A 14648-nucleotide genomic window follows, 5' to 3' on the forward strand; every position below is an offset into this window, starting at 1 on the left:
AACAGTATTTAAACAATACGAAGAAGCCCTGATGGCTCAACAGTTAAGCACTGCTAACCAAAAGGTCAGCAGTTCAAACCTACTAGTTGCTCTGCAAGAGAAAAGACCCGGCAATCTGCTCCTATAAAGATTACAGCCTAGAAAACCCCATGGGGTAGTTCTACTCTGTCCTATATGGTTGTTATGAGTCAGAACCGACTCAATGGCACACAATAACAACAATAACAAACAATGAGAACAGTGGGAAAAGGAAAACAAAAATCTGCTCTTTATATTTCTGCCAAATATATATACATATAAAATAATTTGGCAATGTTACACTCTTCATAATAATTGCTTTTATATTGTGGCTATAATCCTGCATATCTGTTTAAGTTTTTAAGGTCACAGTGATGATTGCCAATATGTGTTGATTAAAGAATATTTTCAAATTTTTTAAAATCAATGAATGATCTCAAATTTATAGAAGATAGGTATTAATGAAATAAATTCTCTATTATTCTTTCTGGTTTCTTTACGTTCAATTAATTATGAAAAAGAAATTATTTTATGCCATGCTTCCTTCTTAGCTTTCACTAGCACTTTAAAAATGATAGCATCCTTTAAAAAAAAAGTCCACAAATAAAAGCAGGCCAAGAGTCTTTTATTTGCTGACATCTTAGACAGGTGAATAGGAAAAAAAAAATTTAAAAATATTTTCTTATAATAAAAGCATTGCATTTTTATTTTGCCCCCAAACACTTATGTAATTGGATATTTTTCAGCATTAAAGAGTTTTTTTTTTTTTTTTTCCACATTCTAGTTACATATCGTCTTGGAATATCCTGAACACTTACTAAAAGTCTTTAATCATTCTTTTGGCACTCTCACTGCAAAAATCAGTAGAATAAAGTATATTTGATTGACATAAATTATCATACCTTACTTTTTAAGTAATATTAAAAACTAAATCAAAATGTGATGCAATAAAAACTAAAAAAAAATCTGAATTTCATTATTTAATGCAACATTTGCTTTCTTCCAATTTGAAATTCCCTGAGGAATTATTCAGAACATTTTCTCTTATCCATTTTAACAAAAAGTAGATGACTTCTTTTTTTAAATTTTCTAATGTTCTAAAAATGTCTTTTTAATATCTGCATTCCTTTTTTTTTTTTTAGGAACCTATCCTGAAATATGAGAAGACATTTTACTTTAACTTAATGGGAAAAATAAAATAAAGAAAGAAAAAAGAAATGGAAAGTAGAAGAAAGAAGACTCATTTCTCTGTTTTTCTCTCTCTGCTGACCCTGAAATGAACCATCTCTTTTATACCTACATTCATAGAGAATCTGCACAGAGAATAAGGCTTCTCTGCTTTCCTTCAGCACAACTAAGGACCTGAGTTTTACACTCTTCAAGAGCAATGTTAAACTTTTACGGGGTTTTTACATCATGGGCTTGTAAAATATCTGACAATACAATGTCAGGAGTCACCTCAGAATATTCTGACAATGGTCTTTAACTCTAACACATAAATTTAAGTGACTTTGAAATTAGCTTGCACCTAGAAAGGATTCTGGTCTTTTTCCTTCTCTTTAACCTGTGTTCTTAGCATGTTCATCTAAAATTGTCATTTGGACAATAATTAAATTTTTACTTATAAATGTTATGTCTATACTGTGTTTATTTTACTGACTTCCATGGGACCACTGACATGGTTTTACCGCTTGTGACTCACAGGTTTTCTCTTAAAATAAAAAAATTAAATTAAAAAATAGGGAGGGTCAAATCAGCAAAATTCATGCATTCCAAACATTAAGTTGACCTTTGGTTAGCTCAGCCAAACTGCTAAAAGATAAAAAAAATAAAAATAAGACCATTGCTAAAAGATATAGAACTGCATAAAATTTGACATTACTTAAAAAAAATCCATAAAACTGTTTGGTTTGTTTCTAGCTACTATAGCTTTCTTGGGAAACCCTGGTGGCGTAGTGGTTAAGAGCTACAGCTGCTAACCAACAGGCTGGCCGTTCAAATCCGCCAGGCGCTCCTTGGAAACTCTATGGGGCAGTTCTACTCTGTCTTATAGGGTCGCTATGAGTCGGAATCGACTCGACGGCAGTGGGTTTGCTTTTTTTTTTTATAGCTTTCTTGACTTAAGGAAAACAAGCACCGTTGAATTTTCCAAATAGCTTGAATAAGGTCCTGTTCATCTGAAGATTTGTTTCACTATGCAAATATTTGCAGGGCTCCTACTTAATAATTCATTCAAAGTAAGTTTCCAGTGAAGGACACTAGCTTGAAAACTCACAAGTTTGGTTTCCAAATACTTGATGACTCTTCAATGTGTTGGTTCTTCAGTCTCTGAGGTCATGATGCTACTTAGATAAAATATTTCTGGGAGGCAGAGTCAACATGGTGCTCGAGATAGACACACCATGCCATCCCTCTGCAACAAAGATCTGAAAAACTAAGTAAAACAGATACAAACATCAGTCCTGGAACCCTAAGCATCAAATGAAGTGATAACTAGATCAAACATTGAATGGAAGGAGAACTGATGAAAAACAGAGATTGAAGAGAGATATGGAGTGGAGGTCCCCTGCCAACTAACACAGCATAGAATTGTCATCTTGGAAAAGAGGTAGTAACAACCCCAGAGAGGGAGTACAGGAAGACAATTCATAGAGCTCCCAACAGGAGACAGAAAACCTGGTAACAGAGAAACACATTTTCCCAACCCTCGCCCTTCTGGTGAGTTAAAGTAAGAAACCCCCCCCCTCAACCCAGCAGCCTCCACCATTGGGGTCCAAAATATGATCTCACGACCAGGCCTGCTCCACACCGTCCTGCTACATGGCTTTTTTTCCTCCCTCTTTCATCCTTTTCTTTCTGCTTCCTGCCTAGCCCTGTACACTACCACCCCTCCTTACCACAGGCCCACACCATGCCACTGCAACTAGAGAGCCACCAGTCCTCAACTACCCCAGACCCACCCCACCCCCACCCACTGGCTTCTACCACAGAGCAATTTTGTTTGTTTTCTATTTCCATTTCTCTGTTTTCTTTCTCTCTCCCACCTAGCCTGATATACCACCTCCCCTTCAGTCCTACCAGCTCCCAGGTCTGCCCAGTTCCCCCTTGCCAGCCCCCACCAAGCCACCATTTTTGTTTACTTTTTTTTCTTTTAATTCTCTTTCCTCCTTTTTTTCACACTCCCACCTAGCCCAATACTCCATCATTCCTCCTTCCTGCAAACTCCCACTGCAGTAACCTGGCTAGAGAGCCACCGCACACTGGCCTATTGCTGCACTGGGTCCACCCCACCGGTACCCACTGGCTGCCACTGTGCAGTCATTTCTTTTTCTTTTCTTTCTTCTTCTCACTATCCCTGTATGTCACCTCCTCTCCCTTCCTGTCTGTCCCCATTGTCCACCCACCCACTCACTGGCCCCCATTGAGCCACCTTTTTTTACTTTCTTCCTTTAATTTCTCCCTCCCATCTATCCATATATGCCACCTCCTCCCTTTCTTATCAGGTCCTGCCATGCCACCACAGCTAGGGAGCCCCTGATGTACTGACTGAATGCTGCCCCAGGTCTGCCTCATCCCCATCCACAAGACCTTGCTGTGCCACAATTTTTTCTTTTTTTCTCCCTCTGATGTAGCCCTGTATGTCACCTCCACCAGCCTCTGGGTCCACCCACCACTACTCATGGGTCCTCACCATGCTGCCACTTCTTTTTTTCTGTTTTTCTTTTCTTATTTTCTCTTTCTTTCTTTTATTTCTCCCTCTCAACTAGCCCTATATGCCACATCCCCCCCCCCATTCCCACTAGCTCCCACAGCACCAACACGGATAGAGTGTAACCAGTCCCCTGGCTCACAGCTACCCCAGGTCTGAACTGCCCACCCACTTATCCCCATCAGGCAGCCATTATCCTTCTTATTATTTTTTTTTTAATTTTTCTTTCTTTCTTTTATTTCTCCCCCATACACCACAGTACCTCCTTTCCTAATGGCCCCCAGGACCACCATGTCCCCACATGTCAGCTACTGAAGACACCACACCTTTTTTCTTTCTCTCTTTTCTTATCTTTCTCCTACCCACCTAGTGCCATATGCCACCACACCACATCACCCTGCCAGCTCCTGCTGCACTGCCACAGCTAGAGTGTTCCCAGTGCTCAGACTTACTGCCACAAACGACCTGTATCACCCCTCCCTGCCTGCCACTTAACGAGCTGCTGAATGGCAGGAAGCAAGCCCGTATCACTCCCTGTCCAATACCCCTGTCCATCAGGTGAGGGGCTGTTAACACTCCTACACTGCTGGACCAACATCAGAAGGCAGACAGCTCCCTCCCAGCCCACCCTAAGCCACCAAGCCAAACCAGTGTACATCGAAGTGGGCTCACCCTGCCTGCGGCTCCCCTGCCAACCTGGACAAAGTGCTGAGAGCTATCATGCCCACAGACAAGCAAGCAGCAAAGCATGCCCACCCAGCCACCCTGCCATTTAAAAAAAAAAAGGCAGAAAGAAACACACAATCAATAAATGAAGAGAATAAAACATACAAAAATCAGAACAAGATGGCTCTAGGGAGTGACCAAAATAAAGAATCAGATAACCTTAAGATAGAAGAAAAGGCAGTGGAACTGCATGATATGGAGTTCAAAAGACTGATATGTCAGTCTCTCCAAGGGATTAGGAAAGGGAACAAGGAAAATACACACAAAACCAGCAAAAACATAGTGAAAATCAAGGAAAACACAGAAAAAGCAATAGAAGAATTCAGGAAAATAATAAAAGAACAAAAAGTCTATCTTCATTATCTAGTGCTGCTATAACAGAAATACCACAAGTGGATGGCTTTAACAAACAGAAATTTATCCTCTCACAGTCTAGGAAGCTAGAAGTCCAAATTCAGGGCACCAGCTCCAGGGAAAGGCTTTCTTTCTGTCGGTTCTAGAGAAAGTTTCTCGTCATCAATCTTCCCTTGGCCTAGGAGCATCTCTGCATAGGAACCCTGGGTCCAAAGGATGAATTATACTCCCTATGTCTCTCTTCTCACCTCTTTTTCATGTCTTTCATATCAAGATTGGCTCGAGGCAGGGTCAAGATGGCTAACTAGATAGAAGCTACCTTGGATCCCTCTTGCAACAAAGACTCGGAAAAACAAGTGAATCGATCACATACATGACTATCTATGAACCCTGACCATCAAACACAGATATAAAGAGTTGACCTGAGTGACAGAGACTGAGAACGAACAACCACAGGGAAGCAGCGACTGTTTTTGGAGCCTGGAGTCAGCATCCCAGTCAGGAAACCTTGGCGCCGGACTTTGGACTAGGTGCAGGAGAGCTGAGCAAGGCATCCCAAGATAGCGCAAACACGGGATGCAGCCCTAGCCCCCTGAAGTGACCTCAGGGGAAGCCCAGCCAGGGCACGCAGGCAGCGCAGCAACGCGGCTGACAGGAGGAGAAGTCACCAGGAGGCAGTGACTGTTTTTGGAGCTGGGAGTGCGGCATCCCAGGCAGGGAACCTTGGCGCTGGGCTTTGGACTGGGAGCGGAGGAACTGACCATGGCTTCTGAGACAGCGCAAGCATGGGACGCGGGCCTGACCCTTGGGGACAATCTCTACCCAGCCGGCACACACGGTCAATGCGCCCCTCAGGAATCTCAGATAAAAGAGTTATCCTAAGCAAGATAAGTAACTTTGTCTATATTTCAGGGTGCTACTCTCTCCTATTTATATGAAATCTCCCCTCCTGTTCCCAGGCAGCTTCATTAATGTTGGAATTTCCTGAGCCAGAGAGAGAAGTGCGCTGCAGTTTTTCTTTCCTTTATTTATTTATTTATTTTTTTTTTGATCTTTTCCTAACCCATTCTCCTGGCCTGAGAGAAGCAGCTACAAAAAACCCAGGGACCAAAAATCCTTCCCTAATTGGACTAAAAAACACAGAACCAGCTCCAGCCAAACATATGTGATCAGGGAACAAGGTGGCTATTATAATGCAAAGGCATTTCTAATAGGGATCTGACTGTAATTGTTTAAGCGGATTACTGGAAACACAAATTTCCCAGGTCTGATATCTCTGCCTATTCAACAGAGCCCTCACTGACCCACAACAGGGCACTGAGGGCTGAAGCTCCCCCCAGACCACCTAGCCTCCTGCCTTAGGGGTCTAAGGAGGGTTACACCTACCAATCAGTAGAGGTACTTGCATTGGGGCCCTAAGGTACAGCTGCAGAGCCCACCCACAAAAGTGCTTTAGCAAAAGAGACACACCTACCTCGCTGGCATTTGGGGGAAGCCTGTCAGCATCCTGCCCTCCCTAGAGTGGGAAACCCTGCTGCTACTAGAATCTGGTGCACACAACTATCACCAATACTTCTCTAGGTGGATGGGTGACAGTCACAACCACACTATTGATGGCCCCAAATCAGATTCTACTCTTGAATAGTGAATGGACTCTTAGGCTTATATATCTGGTAACGGTACAAACCAGCTGTTAATGAGACATAAGTGATTCAAGGGCTACAACAATCAAGACAGCGCAACCTAGTAGCCCATCTACGTATATTGAAAGAAAACTAAACAAGATAAGACTCAGTGAGCAAATATAGAATAAATCACTACAATATCTTAGTGATGGCTCGGAGACAGCAGTCGATATCAAACCACATAAAGAAGCAGACCATGATTGCTTCTACAACTCACCAAACTAAAGAATCAAAACCTTTCCCAAATGAAGATACAATCCTGGAATTGCCAGATGCAGAATATAAAAAACTAACCTACAGAATGCTTGAAGACATCAGGGTTGACCTCAGAAATGAAATAAGGCAATCTACAGAAAAAGCCAAGGAACACACTGATAAAGCGGTTGAAAAACTCGAAAAGATTATTCAAGAACATAGTGGAAAAATTAATAAGTTGCAAGAATCCACAGAGAGACAGTATTCGGAAATTCAAAAGATTAACAATGAAATTACAGAATTAGACAATGCAATAGGAAGTCAGAGGAGCAGACTCAAGCAATTAGAACGCAGTGTGGGAGATCTGGAGGACCACGGGAATTGACATGAATATAGCTGAAAAAAAAATAGATAAAAGAATTAAAAAAAAATGAAGAAACCCTAAGAATCATGTGGGACTCTATCAAGAAGAATAACTTGAGTGTGACCGGAGACCCAGAACAGGGAGGGATAACAGAAAACACAGAGAGAAGAGTTGAAGATCTGTTGGCAGAAAACTTCCCTCACATCATGAAAGACAAAAGGATATCTATCTATCCAAGATGCTCATCGAACCCCATTTAAGATTGATCCTAAAAGAAAATCACCAAGTCATATTATCATCAAACTTGCCAAAACCAAAGATAAAGAGAAAATTTTAAAAGCAGCCAGGGAGAAAAGAAAGGTCTCCTACAAAGGATAATCAATAAGAATAAGTTCAGACTATTCAGCAGAAACCATGCAGGCAAGAAGGCAATGGGATTAAATATATAGAGCACTGAAGGAGAAAAACTGCCAGCCAAGGATCGTATATCCAGCAAAACTCTCTCTCAAATATGAAGGCAAAATTAAAACATTTACAGATAAACACAAGCTTAGAGAATTTGCAAGAACCAAATCAAAGCTACAAGAAATACTAAAGGAAATTGTTTGGTCAGAAAACCAATAATATCAGATACCAGCACAACACAAGGTCACAGAACAGAACATCCTGATATCAACTCAAATAGGGAAATCACAAAAACAAATTAAGATTAATTTTAAAAAGAAAAAAACGTTCAAAACAGGGAATCATTGAAGTCAATATGTAAAAGATCACAATAATCAAAAAGACGGACTACATACAGGTGGCATAGAACTGCCATATGGAGAGGGATACAAGGCGATATAGGACAATACAAGTTAGGTTTTTACTTAGAAAAATAGGGGTAAATATTAAGGTAGCCACAAAGAGGTATAACAACTCCATAACTCAAAATAAAAACCAAGAAAAAAATAATGACTCAGTAAACATAAAGTCAAATACTATGAAAGTGAGGAACACACAATTTACAAAGAAAAAAGTCTCAGCACAAAAAAGTAAGTGGAAAAATGAAATTGTCAACAACACACATAAAAAGGCATCAAAATGACAGCACTAAACACATACTTATATATATTTACACGGAATGTAAATGGACTAAAAGCACCAACAAAGAGACAGAGAGTCTCAGACTGGATAAAGAAACACAATCCTTCTATATGCTGCCTACAAGAGACACACCTTAGACTTAGAGACACAAACTAAAACTCAAAGGATGGAAAAAAATATATCAAGCAAACAATAAGGAAAAAAAGACCAGGAGTAGTAATATTAATTTCTGACAAAATAGACATTAAAGTTAAATCCACAACAAAGGATAAAGAAGGACACTACATAATGATAAAAGGGAGAATTGATCAGGAAGACATAACCATATTAAATATTTATGCACCCAATGACAGGGCTGCAAGATACATAAAACAAACTTTAACAGAACTGAAAAGTGAGATAGACACCTCCACAATTATAGTAGGAGACTTCAACACACCACTTTCGGAGAAAGACAGGACTTCCAGTAAGAAGCTCAACAGAGACACAGAAGACCTAATTGCTACAATCAACCAACTTCACCTCATAGACTTATACAGAACACTCTGCCCAACTGCTGCAAAGTATACTTTTTTTTCTAGCACACATGGAATATTCTCTAGAATAGACCACATATTAGGTCATAAAACAAACCTTTGAAGAACCCAAAACATAGAAATATTACAAAGCATCTTCTCAGACCATAAGGCCATAAAACTGGACATCAATAACAGAAAAATTAGGGAAAAGAAATCAAATACTTGGAAACTGAACAGTACCCTGCTGAAAAAGACTAGGTTATAGAAGACATTAAGGAGGGGATAAAAAAATTCATAGAATGCAACAAAATGAAAACACTTCGTATCAAAACCTCTGAGACACAGCAAAAGCAGTGCTCAGAGGTCAATTTATATCGATAAATGCACACAACAAAAAGAAGAAAGAGCCAAAATCAGAGAACTGTCCCTACAACTTGAACAAATAGAAAGTGAGCAACAAATGAATCCATCAGGCACCAGAAGAAAACAAATAATAAAAATTAGAGCTGAACTAAATGAATTAGAGAACAGAAAAACAATTGAAAGAATTAACAAAGCCAAAAGCTGGTTCTTTGAGAAAATTAACAAAATTGATAAACCATGGGCCAGACTGACTAAAGAAATACAGGAAAGGAAACAAATAAACCGAATAAGAAACGAGATGGGCCACATCACAACAGACCCAACTGAAATTTAATGAATCATATCAGATTATTATGATAAATTGTACTCTAATAAATTTGCAAACCTTGAAGAAATAGATGAATTCCTAGAAAAACACTACCTACCTAAACTAACACAATCAGAAGTAGAACAACTAAATAGATCCATAACAAAAAAAAAAGATTGAAACGGTAATCAAAAAACTCCCAACAAAAAAAGCCCTGGCCCGGATGGCTTTATGCAGAGCTCTACCAAACTTTCAGAGAAGAGTTAACACCACTACTACTAAAGGTATTTCAAAGCATAGAAAATGACGGAACACTGCCTAACTCATTCTATGAAGCCACCATATCCCTGATACCAAAACCAGGTAAAGACATCAAAAAAAAAAGAAAATTACAGACCTGTATCCCTCATGAACATAGATGCAAAAATCCTCAACAAAATTCTAGCCATTAGAATTCAACAACATATCAAAAAAATAATCCACCATGAACAAGTGGGATTTATACCAGGTATGAAAGGCTGGTTTAATATTAGAAAAACCATTAATGTAATCCACCATATAAATAAAACAAAAGACAAAAACCACATGATCTTATCAATTGATGCAGAAAAGGCATTTGACAAAGTACAACACTCATTCATGATGAAAACTCTCAGCAAAATAGGAATTGAAGGAAAATTCCTCAACATAAGCCAAGAGCCAACATCACTCTAAATGGAGAGAGCCTGAAAGCATTTCCCTTGAGAACGGGAACCAGACAAGGATGCCCTTTATCACTGCTCTTATTCAACATTGTGCTAGAGGTCCTAGCCAGAGCAATTAGGCTAGACAAAGAAATAAAGGGCATCTGGATTGGCAAGGAGGAAGTAAAATTATCTCTATTTGCAGATGACATGATCTTATACACAGAAAACCCTAAGGAATCCTCCAGAAAACTACTGAAACTAATAGAAGAGTTTGGCAGAGTCTCAGGTTACAAGATAAACAAACAAAAATCACTTGGACTCCTCTATATCAACAAAAAGAACATTGAAGAGGAAATAACCAAATCAATACCATTCACAGTAGCCACCAAGAAGATAAAATACTTAGAAATAAATCTTACCAAAGATGTAAAAGATCTATATAAAGAAAACTACAAAGTACTACTACAAGAAACTATAAAGGACCTACCCAAGTAGAAAAACATACCTTGCTCATGGATAAGAAGACTTAACATAGCAAAAATGTCTATTCTACCAAAAGCCATCTATACATACAATGCACTTCCGATCCAAATTCCAATGACATTTTTTAATGTGATGGAGAAACAAATCACCAACTTCATATGGAAGGGAAAGAAGCCTCAGATAAGTAAAGCATTACTGAAAAAGAAGAAGAAAGTGGGAGGCCTCACTCTACCTGATTTCAGAACCTATTATACAGCCACAGTAGTCAAAACAGCCTGGTTCTGGTACAAGAACAGGCACTTAGACCAATGGAACAGAATTGAGAACCCAGATATAAATCCATCCACATATGAGCAGCTGATATTTGACAAAGGCCCAGTGTCTGTTAATTGGGGAAAAGATAGTCTTTTCAACAAATGGTGCTGGCATAACTGGATATCCATTTGCAAAAAAATGAAACAGGACCCATACCTCACACCATGCACAAAAACTAACTCCAAGTGGATCAAAGACCTAAACATAAAGACAAAAACGATAAAGATCATGGAAGAAAAAATAGGGACAACGTTAAGAGCCCTAATACAAGGCATAAACAGAATACAAAACATTCCCAAAAATGATGAAGAGAAACCAGATAACTGGGAGCTCCTAAAAATCAAACACCTATGCTCATCTAAAGACTTCACCAAAAGAGTAAAAAGACCACCTACAGACTCGGAAAGAATTTTCAGGTATGACATCTCCGACCAGCGCCTGATCTCTAAAATCTATATGATTCTGTTAAAACTCAACCACAAAAAGACAAACAACCCAATCAAGAAGTGGGCAAAGGATATGAACACACAGTTCACTAAAGAAGATATTCAGGCAGCTAACAGATACATGAGAAAATTCTCTCGATTATTAGCCATTAGAGAGATGCAAATTCAAACTATGATGAGATTCCATCTCACTCCAACAGGGCTGGCATTAATCCAAAAAACATAAAATAATAAATGTTGGAGAGGCTGCGGAGAGATTGGAACTCTCATACACTGCTGGTGGGAATGTACAATGGTACAACCACTTTGGAAATCCATCTGGCGTTTTCTTAAAAATTTAGAAATAGAACTACCATACAACCCAGAAATCCCACTCCTCGGAATATACCCTAGAGAAATAAGAGCCTTCCCACGAACAGATATATGCAATTTTTTTATGTTTATTGCAGCTCTGTTTACAATAGCAAAAAGCTGGAAGCAACCAAGGTCTCCATCAATGGATGAATGGTTAAATAAATTGTGGTATATTCACACAATGGAATACTACGCATCGATAAAGAACCGTGACGAATCTGTGAAACATTTCATAACATGGAGGAATGTGGAAGGCATTATGCTGAGTGAAATTAGTCAGAGGCAAAAGGACAAATATTGTATAAGACCACTATTATAAGATCTTGAGAAATAGTATAAACTGAGAAGAACACATACTTTTGTGGTTACGAGGAGGGGAGAGAGAGAGGGAGGGAGAGGGTTATTTAGTGATTAGTTAGTAGATAAGAACTACTTTAGGTGAAGGGAAGGACAATGCTCAATACACGGAAGGTCAGCTCAAGTGGACTGGACCAAAAGCAAAGAAGTTTCCAGGATAAACTGAATGCTTCAAAGGTCAGCGGAACAAGGGCGGGGGTTTGGGTCTATGGCTTAAGGGGACTTCTAAGTCAATTGGCAAAATAATTCTATTATGAAAACATTCTGCATCCCACTTTGAAGTGTGGCGTCTGGTTTCTTAAATGCTAACAAGTGGCCATCTAAGATGCATCAGTTGGTCTCAACCCACCTGGATCAAAGGAGAATGAAGAACACCAAGGTCACACGATAACTATGAGCCCAAGAGACAGAAAGGGCCACATGAACCAGAGACTTACATCATCCTGAGACCAGAAGAACTAGATGGTGTCTGGCCAAAACCGATGACTGCCCTGATAGGGAGCACAACAGAGAACCCCTGAGGGAGCAGGAGATCAGTGGGATGCAGACCCCAAATTCTCATAATAAGACCAGACTTAATGGTCTGACTGAGACTAGAGGAATCCCGGTGCTCATGGTCCCCAAACCTTCTGTTGGCCCAGGACAGGAACCACTCCCAAATCCAACTCATCAGACATGGAAAGGACTGGACAATGTGTAGGAGAGAGATGCTGATGAAGAGTGAGCTACTTGTATCAGGTGGACACTTGAGACTGTGTTGGCTACTCCTGTCTGGAGGGGAGATAGGAGGTAAGAGAGGGTTAGAAACTGGCAAAATTGTCACGAAAGGAGAGACTGGAAAGAGGGAGCGGGGTGACTCATTAGGCGGAGAGTAAGTGGGAGTATGGAGTAAGGTGTATATAAGCTTATATGTGACAGACTGACTTGATTTGTAAACGTTCACTTAAAGCTCAATAAAAATTATTTTTAAAAAAAAGGGATTGGTTCAAGGCACCATCCAATCTTGTAGATTGAGTCCTGCTGCAAATGCCATCTCATCAATATCATAGAGGAAGTGTTTACAACACTTAGGAAAAGCACATCAGATGACAAAATGGTGGACAATTACACAATACCAGAATCATGGCCTAGTCAGATTGATGCATATATTTTGGGGGGACACAATTCAATCCATGACATTCCACCATTTGGCCCCCTAAAATTCATGTTCTTGCCACATGTAAAATGCTCTCATCCCATCATATCTGTCATGGATTGAGTTATGTCCCTCCAAAAATGTGTGTATCAATTTTGTGATTGTAATCTCATGTTAAAGAGGCTTAGAGTGGAATTGTAACACCCTTACTAAGGTCAAAACCCTGACCCAGTCTGGAGTGTGGGCTGCACCACCTTTTATCTTACAAGAGATACAAGGAAAAGGAGGCAGGCAGAAAGTGGGGGATCTCATACCACCAAGAAAGCAGCACCAGGAACAGAGTGCTTCCCTTGGACCCAAGGTTCCTGCATGGATAAGCTCCTTGATCAATGGAAGATTTATGACAAGAACTTTCCTCCAGAGCTGACAGAGAGAAAGAAAGGTTTCCACTTCAGCTAATGCCCTGAATTTGGACTTCTAGCCTACTAGACTGTGGTAGAATAAATTTCTCTTTGTAAAAGCCACCCACTTGTGGTATTTCTGTTGTAGCAGCACTAAATGACTAAGACAATATTATAGCAAATGTCTTAAATCAACTCCAAGTCCAAAATCCAAAAATTCCTCTTCATCTGTGAAAACTAGAATACAAGTTATCTGCTTCCAAAGTGCCATGGTGGAACAAGCACAAGCTACACATTTCCATTACAAATGGAAGATATTGAAGTGAAAGAAGAGATAATAGGCATTAAGAAAGTCAGCAGAACACATTACATTAGCCCTCAAGGCTTGGAAATAATCATCTGTTCTCTGAGACCATTTACATAATGGCCCTGCCCTCCAGACTCCAGGTATTGGTCACACTCTCAGAATTCTGAGTGGAGGCCCCTCAGCTCTGGGCTCCAGTTCTGCCTTCCAGGCCCACTGGAATGGCAACTCTGCTGTCTCGGCTTTAGGGGCACAATTCTTCTAGTCCACCTGAGTGGTGACTCCACCCTTATAAACACCAGAGGCCATGGCTCCACCCTTTGAGACCCCAGAACTTGTGGCCATACCCTTTGAGCCTGAGGCAGACTGGCTTCCTGTGTTCCCTGTCTCTTCAGCTTCTTCCTGGTTTCTTGGGCTCTCAGGCCCCCAGAACTTGCTGCTCACATTTTTCCTGCTAGGGTTAGTGTCCCAAAGCTCTGCAGGTCCACCAATAAGTGCCTGGAGGCACTCCACACCATCAGTAGACTTTGTCCAGAAGGCGCTCAGCTGTCTTACTCCATGGCTTGGCAAGTCTAGCCCAACCAATAACTGCCCAGAGGCACCGCACTCCTCCATGAAGCCCCCTGTGCAAAAGCACTTAGCTTCCTTGCTCAATGAGGAAGCTCCAGCACTGTGTCACTTTGGTCTCCTGACTCTGCTGCTGCTGTTTTTCTGCTGCTGCTGTTTCTCTGATGCTCCTTCTCACCATCTGCACCATCATCAGTGTAACAGCTCACCTCATTTCCTTTTGAGTCTTCACCAGAATTGTCTGATGTCCATAATTCCACCAACCATCTCTTCAA

The 14648-nt window shown here is 40.3% G+C and overlaps 1 pseudogene; it reads right to left on the minus strand.

Moving 5' to 3' along the window:
* LOC126066865 (elongin-A-like) overlaps positions 1 to 14421 on the minus strand; it is a 49711-nt pseudogene extending 35290 nt beyond the window's left edge.
* Between the last annotated feature and the right edge of the window lie 227 nt (positions 14422 to 14648).

This window comes from Elephas maximus, chromosome 24 (genome assembly GCF_024166365.1).
Source record: "Elephas maximus indicus isolate mEleMax1 chromosome 24, mEleMax1 primary haplotype, whole genome shotgun sequence".
Taxonomy (NCBI): Eukaryota; Metazoa; Chordata; class Mammalia; order Proboscidea; family Elephantidae; genus Elephas; species Elephas maximus.